Below are 11,289 nucleotides of genomic sequence, written 5' to 3' on the forward strand. Positions count from 1 at the left end.
TCTTTAAGTTGGAACTTAATATTTACAATATACATCTCTGGTCAAATGTGAAGCAGCAAAATAATTTTTGAGCTTTGTTCCAGTTTATAGTTGCAAATATTTTATTTATTTTTTATTAATTCGGGGTTTCATTGTTGATATATGACTATATTTATCTTTCCTGGTCTTGTCATTCTGTCACTGATAAACCTGGGACTCCTGAAAAATAATGGTCATCGCACAATATCATACACTAAATATTATACTTTAAAATATAATATGTACTCCTCACTATTTTCCTAATATTCTCAACCAATGGTTATCAACAATATAAGCAAAAATGCAATAGAAATTAATTCGGTGTGAGGTGGTTTGCCACCACTTTGATCTATGACGACTAGACTGTGGATATTATCATGGTTTTCGTTTTGGATAATTGATATTTATAAGTTCCTGAAATTATTAATCGTTTTTTGGGTGCATCATTTCCGATGTTGATTTATGGGTATATATAATAACAACGTAAATAATAGAAATTGTTTCCAATGTATTCTAAATATCCCTAGATGTTCCGGGAAGATTGAAATCAATAAGTTCTTGAGCATAAATTATTTAGGTGATATTTCATTAATTATTAATTAATTATTGATTAGTATTATTAAAATAGTCTAGTTATTGTTACCTCGACGCAACGTACTGCATTATATCTCCAACTTCGGAATGTATTAACAACACTGAAGTAAATAAACACAAGCGCACTTGTATGGAGAAAGAGGTGATTGGAATAGAAATCCATCTTAGTAACTACACTTCCAAGCCCTAACTGTAATGCCGTGTGATCGTCAGTATTCAAAAGACCGGGCGAGTTGGCCGTGCGCGTAGAGGCGCGCGGCTGTGAGCTTGCATCCGGGAGATAGTAGGTTCGAATCCCACTATCGGCAGCCCTGAAAATGGTTTTCCGTGGTTTCCCATTTTCACACCAGGCAAATGCTGGGGCTGTACCTTAATTAAGGCCACGGCCGCTTCCTTCCAACTCCTAGGCCTTTCCTATCCCATCGTCGCCATAAGACCTATCTGTGTCGGTGCGACGTAAAGCCCCTAGCAAAAAAAAAAAAAATATTCAAAAGCACTGGATTGCGGGTCGGTCGTAGTTCGATTTCTGCTGCTCAGTAAAGGAAACCAAGCGACGTTTTGAATATTTATCGTACATAACGCTAACGAATATAACGCTTTAGGCTAAAATAACCGGAAGGAGCTTGGTGTGGGATAGTTACAATTAACGTAAACCTTGAGTGTGATGAAATAGCATCAGTATCAGCCCACGCGGGAAGAACAACAGTTACTAAACTGTTTCTACTGGTTGGCGAAAGCGAACCATTTTCTTTGTTACAAGAGCATGTTGGATAACACTGAAAATTTCGAACAACCTATGGGAATTGATATCGCAATAGATTGACGAGTTTCAACTCACGAAGGTGATAGTAAATTGAACCTGGGCCAATATGGATTTTTCGTAACTGAAATCATGTGTATGTTACGTTAACATTTCGTAAGATGGCCACCTAATTTAGAAGGTGAAGTATACATTTTACCAAGCGAGTTAGCTGTGCGGTTAGGGACGCGCAGCTGTGAGCTTGCATTCTGGAAATAGTGGGTTCGAACCCCACTGTCGGCAGCCCTGAAGATGGATTTTCTTGGTTTCCCATGTTTACACCAGGCATATCTTAATTAAGGCAACGGCCACTTTGTTCCCTCTCCTAGCACTTTTCATTTCCCATCGGCGCCATAAGACCTATCTGCGTCGGTGCGGCTTAAACCTATATGTACACATGTATAAGTCCCCAAGTCCTTTTATTCTAGAATATATTCTTTCGTCTGGTCAAAAACAATGACTGTATCTCCGTTATTTCGAAATATGTTCATGTATGTCTCTTGGTACAAACTACTCTTTCATATGCAAGTTGCTCATTTTCCGTAAGCGGTTTTTCATAATAATTCAAACACTGTTGAAAATACTATATTTGCATACATTTTGCATGGTAGTGTATTTTATTTACATAAACACCATGTTCTAGGTCATTTTCATTCACACTAGTAATGCGACGTTAAATAGTGCTAAAGAAGAAACTGATATTTAAAAGTATCATATAAGAACATTCTCAAAGAATACGGTATTTTACAGTTGTAGAGAATGTTAGTGATATACAAAAGTCTTAAGATATTTTCAAGAAAAAATATAATGCAGGGAGGTAATATATAATATAATATAATATAATATAATATAATATAATATAATAGTAATAATAATAATAATGTTAATTGCTTCATGTCCCACTAACTACTTCTACGGTTTTCGGTGACGCCGAGTTGCTTGCATTCAGCCCCGCAGGAGTTCTTTTACGTGCCGGCAAATCTATCGACACGAGGCTGACGTATTTGAGCACCTTCAAATACCACCTAACTGACCAAGGATCGAACCTGCCAATTTGGGGTCAGAAGGCCAGCGCCTCAACCGCCTGGGCCACTCAGCCCGGCAATGGATATATATATAGAGAGAGAGAGAAGGGCAAGGGAAGCCAATTTCACCGCATTTGCTTAGAATGAATGACAATGAAATGAATGAAAATCCACAGCCTGTTTCCAGTCATTCGACGGAGTCAGGAATGCATTGAATAAATCCCCCATCTAACTGTGAGGATAGGAATTGTGCCGGCTGCCGAACTCTGTCGCACTCCTCTGGGGCAATGATTAATGACAGATGAAGCGAAATGATAGGGCCTACTGGAGAGTGTTGCTGGAATGGAATATGACAGGCAAAACCGGGAAGTACCCGGAGAAAAACCTGTCCCGCCTCCGCTTTGTCCAGCACAAATCTCACATGGAGTGACCGGGATTTGAACCACGGAACCCACCGGTGAGAGACCGGCACGCTGCCACCTGAGACACGGAGACTCTCTTAGAATGAATAAAATACAAACATTTTTAGCTCAGTAACTACGGTACCACTTAACCGAAACTGTGCATACTTAAAATACAATCATTGCCATTCTTGAAATAATGATCTGAATTTAATGAGCCTAGTACGTTTCTGTCAACATTTTATCACATTTATACGTTCACTTTTTTAAAGATGTGCATGCCCCCTTATAGGCCCTTGATGCTAAATTCCTACATTTGATGATCGTGATCCCCGTAGTTAATGAGTGGAGTGGTAATTAAAGGAAGTCAAGTAGAAGGCATGCTTGTTCTTACTCGAACTAGGAAACAAGTAACGTGGAAAAGCACGTCTGGAGATTTCAATGAACGATGAAAGATGAATCTTCCATGTTGTGCTTTTTAATTTCCAAGAAAGAACAAGTAAAATACAAAAAAATGAGCTTAATATGTAGGTAAGTGGTACGGACAAAATACGTGCAATCATGCTTAAGATGGTACCGATATTCCACTGCACCGTGACCACATTGTAACACTTAACCTCCGAGGCGTGACGAATACAATGAGTCCTCTGACCAGCTGTTATTCCCTCATTTACACCTCATCATGTAAAGACGAGACCTTCAGAAACTGTGCCACCATCAAGAGATAATATACGAAACTTATTTCATATCCTTGTTGAATGGACATCCTGTACGAGTGGATGTAGGGTTACAGATACATCAACATCTCACTTTTCCTTACAAGGTCCTGCGTGATTGCACTTACAATATTATGGTGTTACAATAGAAGTTGTGTCGTTAACTTAAATGAGGAATTATCTTCAGTGCATTTATTTCTTTGAAGTGCCATTGTCGGATGCCCCATCTGACAAATATTAAAATTGCCAAACTTACGTTCCTACTTCTCTGAAATCTCCTCAGTTCTAATCTAGATGTGATTTTGGCATCTATTTTACAAGACGTTGAAGTTTGGGGGGAACAAACATTACGTAAGAGCGGTTAATTCAGGTAAATGGGTCGTGAGCCTGCTGCTTACTCGGAGCACCCGGGTTATATTCGTGACCACTTCAGATATTTTAATTCTGGACTGAGGGGTGGACGAGAGGTTACTCAGTCTCGTGAGACCAATTGAGGTGTTGTATAATGTGAGACAGCGAGTTCTGTTACGAAAGCCAACTAATACGAGTGCACAGTGACCACATAGGACTATGATATCTGTAGGTTATTTGCTGGGCAGGTCAAAATACTAATGGGTTATTGTGTCAAGGGTTTGTTAGTTAGTTTGTTTGCTTGCTTGTTTGTATGTTATCTAATTCAAGCCATGAAAAAATCTTTGCTTCGATCATGCTTTAGTGGTTGTTTTGAAACTGCAATGAAATGTTTTTTATTCTCCGTTCTGCATTTTGAGAGATATGAGTACATATAATATAAAAATATCAAATTGCCAAAAATTGCATCATGAAATCAAAAATCAAGATCGATAAACTACAGAGCCATAGTTTTACATCAATGCTACTAACTTAAACAATGCTCTTTCTAGAAAACAGTGCACACAAAATCCTTGTCTGTCACTTGGTTTTGGAAATGTGGAGGTTTCAAATGAAGCGCGTGAAAAATGGAGTAATTTTATGTGTAATTTCGTAAACCTCTAAACTAGTATTTTACAGTAAATTCGTTAATAAATGATTAGTAAATTATAAATAATGATTTCTGTGTTTGATGAAAATCTGAACATTAGAAAAAGTTTCTAATTTTAAGGGTCCAACTACATAAGGTGGTGTAGTGCTCGATTAAGAACTACGATAGCATATCGTATGTGCTTATAGGGATGCCTCAAAAATCCGGGACAGCGTTCAAATGAGTGGTATTGCAAGAAGTCAAATACTTCACTATTTCATTGCTTTCCTCTCAGGGCCAGAAAGTGTAATAGTACAACGAACAACATTATTCATCAGAAGCTGACGTGTTTTGAATGTCATTACTCAGCATCCTACATACTATGACAACTGTGAATGAAATCGAGACATCAGTGAAAGCTCTCGCTGGTGCCAATGAACAAACACAAAACTACTCCATCCACCAAGAAAAGAGTCTTCCTTTTATTAATCTTGAAAGAACTATCTGTTGTTCATTTGGCTTAATATTCTAGAGTTGTGTTCGCATAAGAAGCTTCGTCTCCAGAAGTCGTGAATCATTGAGACAGCACTTGAGGAATTATTTAGCAGTCCACTCTTGGTCAGTAGGTGAGTAGTTTTCCTCTTCAGCTAATGAGTAACACAAACAACTCAAATAAGTCATGATACGTGGGATGACACTCCTCAGTAATGAGTCATTAGCGTGAGTGTAAGAAACATGTAATCATCCACTGTTTGTATACAGCTTGACCACGAACAACAGCACTGATTCTCTCTGGCAAGATGGGTCTAACTCGTATTCATTCAGGGATTTATTAGTTGAGCATGCCTTTGCTGGCGGGACCTAGTGTTTACAGTGCACTATGTCTTCTGGTATGGGCTATAGCAATCTTGTTACTTTCATTGATCTGTCTCAGCTTTATCCTTGGCTTTGACAAAATGAAAGTGACTGAGGTTTGAGTGATCCTAGTAATGCCATTCCTTCTGCAGCCAGTCCCTGCTATGAATGGTGTGAAAATATTGCTCAGAGGGTCGGTTGTTGCATGCATTTCAGTGGGCTTGGCAGACTGATATGTAATAGCAACTTCTGGCTCGGTGAGGAAAGCAACGGGAAACTACCTCACCCCTCATTTTCCTAGTACGCCTCTTCAGTGATGCCTAGGCCATCTATGACAGCTGATGGCGGAGCTGTTGAGGATCCAACCAGCCTTCAAGCTGAGGACTAAACATACATACATACATACATTAGTTGAGTAAAGTAATAGATGGCTCTGTCTCCGGTTTGAATACATATGGTGCTGTAATTAACTTCCCATATACAAATGTGAATCCCGTCGCTATGGTCACATCCGGGAGATAGTAGGTTCGAATCCCACTATCGGCAGCCCTGAAGATGGTTTTCCGTGGTTTCCCATTTTCACACCAGGAAAATGCTGGGGCTGTACCTTAATTAAGGCCACGGCCGATTCCTTCCAACTCCTAGGCCTTTCCTATCCCATCGTCGCCATAAGACCTATCTGTGTCGGTGCGACGTAAAGCCCCTAGCTATGTTCACAATGTCAACAGCCATGTAGAAGTAAAAGCGTTCTTGCTTTTCTGTATGTATTCACCGAGTTTCACCTATCCCGCACTCTAGGAGTAGCAGTCCTTTTCCATGTTCCATTTCCGGCCAGGTCATCAATTTTTACCTCGATCTGAAGGCTGGTCCGAGGTCCACTCAGCCTAATTGAGAACAATCATTTTGGAGATATGACGGCAAGATAGGAGATCCAGTCTGCAGCGATTCAAGAATAATTTTTTGCTAGGGGCTTTACGTCGCACCGACACAGATAGGTCTTATGGCGACGATGGGATAGGATAGGCCTAGGAGTTGGAAGGAAGCGGCCGTGGCCTTAATTAAGGTACAGCCCCAGCATTTGCCTGGTGTGAAAATGGGAAACCACGGAAAACCATTTTCAGGGCTGCCGATAGTGGGATTCGAACCTACTATCTCCCGGATGCAAGCTTACAGCCGCGCGCCTCTACACGCACGGCCAACTCGCCCGGTGATTCAAGAATAATGGTCGAGAGAATTCGTTACGCTGGTCACGCGTCGCCTCGTAATCTGCAGGCCTTCGTGTCGAGCAGTGGTCACTTGGTAGGCCAATGCCCATTAAGGCTGCCATGCTATGAGGTTTTGTTGTTTTAGCTGTTGTTTTTTCACTGACTTACAATGATTCAAATGAGGAAATTGGTACGAATGATAACGTTAATAAACTAACACTGTCGGTTGAATAGCATCCTCCGATAAGTAAGATGTTAGGGGAAAATTTGGTCAGATTCGTACCTCACATCCCCTACCCAAAGTTCAGGGATCAAATCTCAGTCGGGGCGCAGTAGCTGAGTGAGATCACCGCTGGATTTTTAAAAAGGAAGATGCAGTTCAATTCCTGACCAACGTAAGGTCTTTTTGAAATGGCAAACTATCGTCCACGCAAAATTTTAGAGCATATGGTAATGGTCACAAAATCGACAGCATAGTTGTTTGTTTACTTGCAAATCTCAGCTCATTCGGTTGGCATTTCATTGGGAGAGAATATGCCAGTTGACTTACTAGCACATTAAATATAAATTTTGAAAGCATTATCTTGTGACTACGACTTTTTACATTTTATGTATATGTAATAATGTGATCGAGGAAATCCCTTTAGTGCTCATTAATCTCCAAAACGCACCTTGGACAGTACAGAATTCTCCTGAATTATTTGCCACTACAGGCGTCTGAACTTGAAACTTTACAATAACCTACACTTTGAACCGTCATAATTCACGGTTGCATTCAAACAAATTCAATTCACGTACTTGTTCTGTAAAATCTGAGATTCTCTTTCAAACAAGTAGTTTCAAAGTATGATCCTAATGAATCACATTTTAAGTTTTCAAATTTCAATACACACCATTTTCTGTAAAAACAAGGTAGCAGTAATAAGCATTGAGGAAATTACAGTTTACATACTTCGATAGCAAAACACTAAATTTTGTGAAAATATTTGCAAACATATCTGAAATTAAATTCTGAATGCTAGCCAGCGACAGCGGAATACGAAAAAATGCTGCGTGCCTTGGAGATGAGCATTCTTCGATGGGTACTTGGAATGATCGGATTGGACCATGTAACGAATGTAACTATAAAATTATGGGTGTTGCTCCGATTGTGGAGAAAATGCGCGAAGCCGGCCTCCGGTGGTTCGCCCACGTCATACGCGGCGAAGAAACATCCGTGGTGAAGAAGGTACCTCATATCACCCCATCTGGAAATTGATCTTGTGTTTGGCCCGTGGTTGATCGGATACAGGAAGACAAGCACTATGCTCACCTGTATCCTCACATTCACTGGGCAGAACCAAGTGAAGATCGGTGAGCTGAATGGCGGACCCTGAACGAATGCGGGAAAAACACTAGAAAGATGACAAGGATAATGATAATCTGACCATAATAAAATATGTACAAGAACGCTGATTTAGGTTGGCAATGCCATTTTTTAACAGATCCGCCCTGTCCAACATCAACCTCCTTCCCCCTCTAGCATGCTTCTAGCAGCGTGATTGGGAAGCTACTTAGTCCTACCTTCCTCTAAAGTGAGGCTATTTTTGACACCCCATCCCCCACCTCTTCATTTCACACAGAATAGAACATTAATTTTTCTGTGGATTTACGTCAAGCCAGTCATAGCCAGAACCAGTACGGGCTACGTGGAGTAAGTGTTAGTTAGCTAAATGTGAAAACCTTACATTATTGTGATCTATGGAAATGGGGCAGATTTTTCCGGATCCAAAATGGTCATCCTCACTGGAGGACGGACGATTTATTATTTCCTTAATAAATCTCTCCCTCCCAAATGAATGAAACAACATATTAATACATTATTTCTCCATTTCTGCCTTGGTATGTGATACTAGATATTGGAGTTAATTAACTGATACTGTAAAATGTTGTATCCTTGATTAAAAATATTTCGCACTATAAGGTGAACACTGTTCAAGACCAGATGTCAATTTTTAGGGAGTCACTTTTCTCATAATCTACGCCTCTAAGGTCTGTGCTGGCCATCTTCCACTAAGAAAGATGACCTCAATGTTCAAAGCAATAAGCTGACAGTTGAGAACTATTGCAATTAAAGAACTGAAATGTACCAAAATCGTAACAATGATATCAGTACCTATAGGACAAAACAATCCTAACCGAGCTCGATAGCTGCAGTCGCTTGAGTGCGGCCAGTATCCAGTAATCGGGAGATAGTGGGTTCGAGCCCCACTGTCAGCAGCCTTGAAGATGGTTTTCCGTGGTTTCCCATTTTCACACCAGGCAAATGCCGGGGCTGTACCTTAATTAAGGCCACGGCTGCTTCCTTCCACTTCCTAGACCCTTCCTATCCCATCGTCGCCATAAGACATATCTGTGTCGGTGCGACGTTAAACAAAATAGCAAAAAAAAAAAAAAAAAAAAAATCTTATAAGTACCAAGGGAACAACTGTAACCAGCGTATCGATAGTTAGGCAACGGTTGAGACAATTGTACGGATGGCTAGGAAACAAATGAGACAATGGTAACCGTACCTATAAATTTATCACACCTAATAGCTGTATAATTTGTTATTATTAGTTGGATGTACATTTTCTTGTAAGTATAGGGTAGACTGAAACCAAATTTTCCGTAATTGATTTTTTTAACAAGCTGCTTTTTTCTTGCTATTTTGCTTTACGTTGCACCGACACAGATAGGTTTTATGACGACGATGGTTTAGTAAAGCGCTATGAGTGGAAAGGAAACGTCCGTGGCCTTAATTAAGATACAACCCCAGCATTTGTCCGATGTGAAGATTGGAAATCACGTAAAACCCTCTTCAGGGCTGCCGACAGTGCGGTTCGAGCCCGCTATCCCCCGAATTGAAATTGCACCAAAATGAGAAATCACTCAATAAATTGCGATTTATTTGTGGAATTTTAAATGTGATATTTAATTTCTAAAGTGATAGTTTAGACACAAATGCTGAATCATTCATTGATAGTATAAAATTGTCATTATTATATGTCCACCAATAATCCCATGAGCATAGTGAACTAGATTTATACCGGGGATAGGCATATAAAATCTGCAACCTAGAATGTTTGAATTTTAAATTTGGAATTTTATTCAGTGGTTTCACTTGAACTTCCTGGTGTTCACGGAGTTGACATTTCCTTGTGAAAAAGTAATTCACGTTTCATAATTCAAGAGAGTAAAGATATTGACATCAGATTACTCTCTTTTAGTGTAGAATCATAATTAATAGTCCGAAATTCCTCTAAGCAAAACACAATAGAGTAAAATTTGATGAAAAGTAGGTGCCAATTTAGTTAAAATATGTCCTCTGTTTTTGATACTGAAACTGTAGCTATCAGAAGAGCCCGGTTCCTTGGATGAATGGTCAATGTAGTGGGTCCTGGGTTCGATTCCCGAGCGGACAATAAATTGTAGCCCTTTATGGTTAATTCCTCTAGTTCTGGGCATGAATGGGCTCATCTTAATACACATCTTCAACACACACAACACACCTCGCTACCAACCACTATAGAAACACGCAGAAGTGACTACATCCTTCTACATAGGGTTGACGTCAGGAAAGGCAGCCGGTCGTAAAACTGGGCTTAAACGACGTACAGTTCCAATCCCAAGTAATTGAGAAAAGGCCAGGAAGAAGAAGCAGAAGAAGAAGAAGTAGCTGTAGCTATCGAAAATTAGAAGAATAAGCAAGACACGTGACTTGTACATCAGGGTAATAAATATCAGATAAGAGAAAATAATATATGCATTTTAACGATTTAGAGACCATGAAAAGTAGATATTAGCGGCGGTCATCTTATAGACAATTTCCTTATCAAGAATTTAGTTTGTAAATATTTACGTCAAAAATTACAAATCCGAAATATCACAGAAAGCCATGTAAATCTCACAGTGAATGAAAGGGTTATGTTCGACAAGTAAGGAACTGTAAGCGCAAGGTATGCGCTAAACACTCTCACTTATACAACAGATTATGAGTGTTTGCTTTACATTACACCCTACTAATATTTCCACTCTCTGGTACGACACAAAATAAGTAATTTTCACTCAGGTAACATTTAAAAAATAATAAAAAATTAACACACCCCCTTCATTCACTCTGGTCTTCAATAATCAGGGTACTTACGAGAAGTGCTGTGTTGAGCAGGCGCCGACCAGCTGCACACTGGGAGCGCTTATGCGCGCAGCTCCTCGGAACCCGCTCCTTAAGTACCGCCTGCCCTCCTTTCCGCGAGCTCTCCTCTCGTGTCCAGCACCGCGTCTGCACGCTCAGGAGGGGACGCCCAATTTTGACAAACTGAAGCAAAAATTTCTAGCCACCTCTGCTGCTGCAGAATACCACTACCACCACTACCTTTATTATTATTATTATTATTATTATTATTATTATTATTATTATTATTATTATTATTATTATTATTATTATTATTATTATTATTATTATTTGCTATTTGCTTTACGTCGCACCGACACAGATAGGTCTTATAGCGACGACGGGATAGGAAAGGCCTAGGAAGTGGAAGGAAGAGGCCGTGGCCTTAATTAATGTACAGCCCAGGCATTTGCCTGGTGTGAAAATGGGAAACCCCGGAAAACCATCTTCAGGGCTGCCGACAGTGGGGTTCGAACCCACGATCTCCCGATTACTGGATACTGGC

The 11,289-nt window shown here is 40.0% G+C and overlaps 1 protein-coding gene across 1 annotated transcript in view; it reads right to left on the reverse strand.

Moving 5' to 3' along the window:
* The window catches only part of LOC136876933 (complement C1q-like protein 4), an 82,797-nt gene extending 71,976 nt beyond the window's left edge, over positions 1 to 10,821 (reverse strand). The window contains exon 1 of the mRNA XM_067150696.2: positions 10,758 to 10,821. The gene's annotated coding sequence lies outside the window, so the exon portion shown is untranslated. The remainder of the gene's footprint in view (positions 1 to 10,757) is intronic.
* Between the last annotated feature and the right edge of the window lie 468 nt (positions 10,822 to 11,289).

This window comes from Anabrus simplex, chromosome 7, assembly GCF_040414725.1.
Source record: "Anabrus simplex isolate iqAnaSimp1 chromosome 7, ASM4041472v1, whole genome shotgun sequence".
Lineage (NCBI taxonomy): Eukaryota > Metazoa > Arthropoda > Insecta > Orthoptera > Tettigoniidae > Anabrus > Anabrus simplex.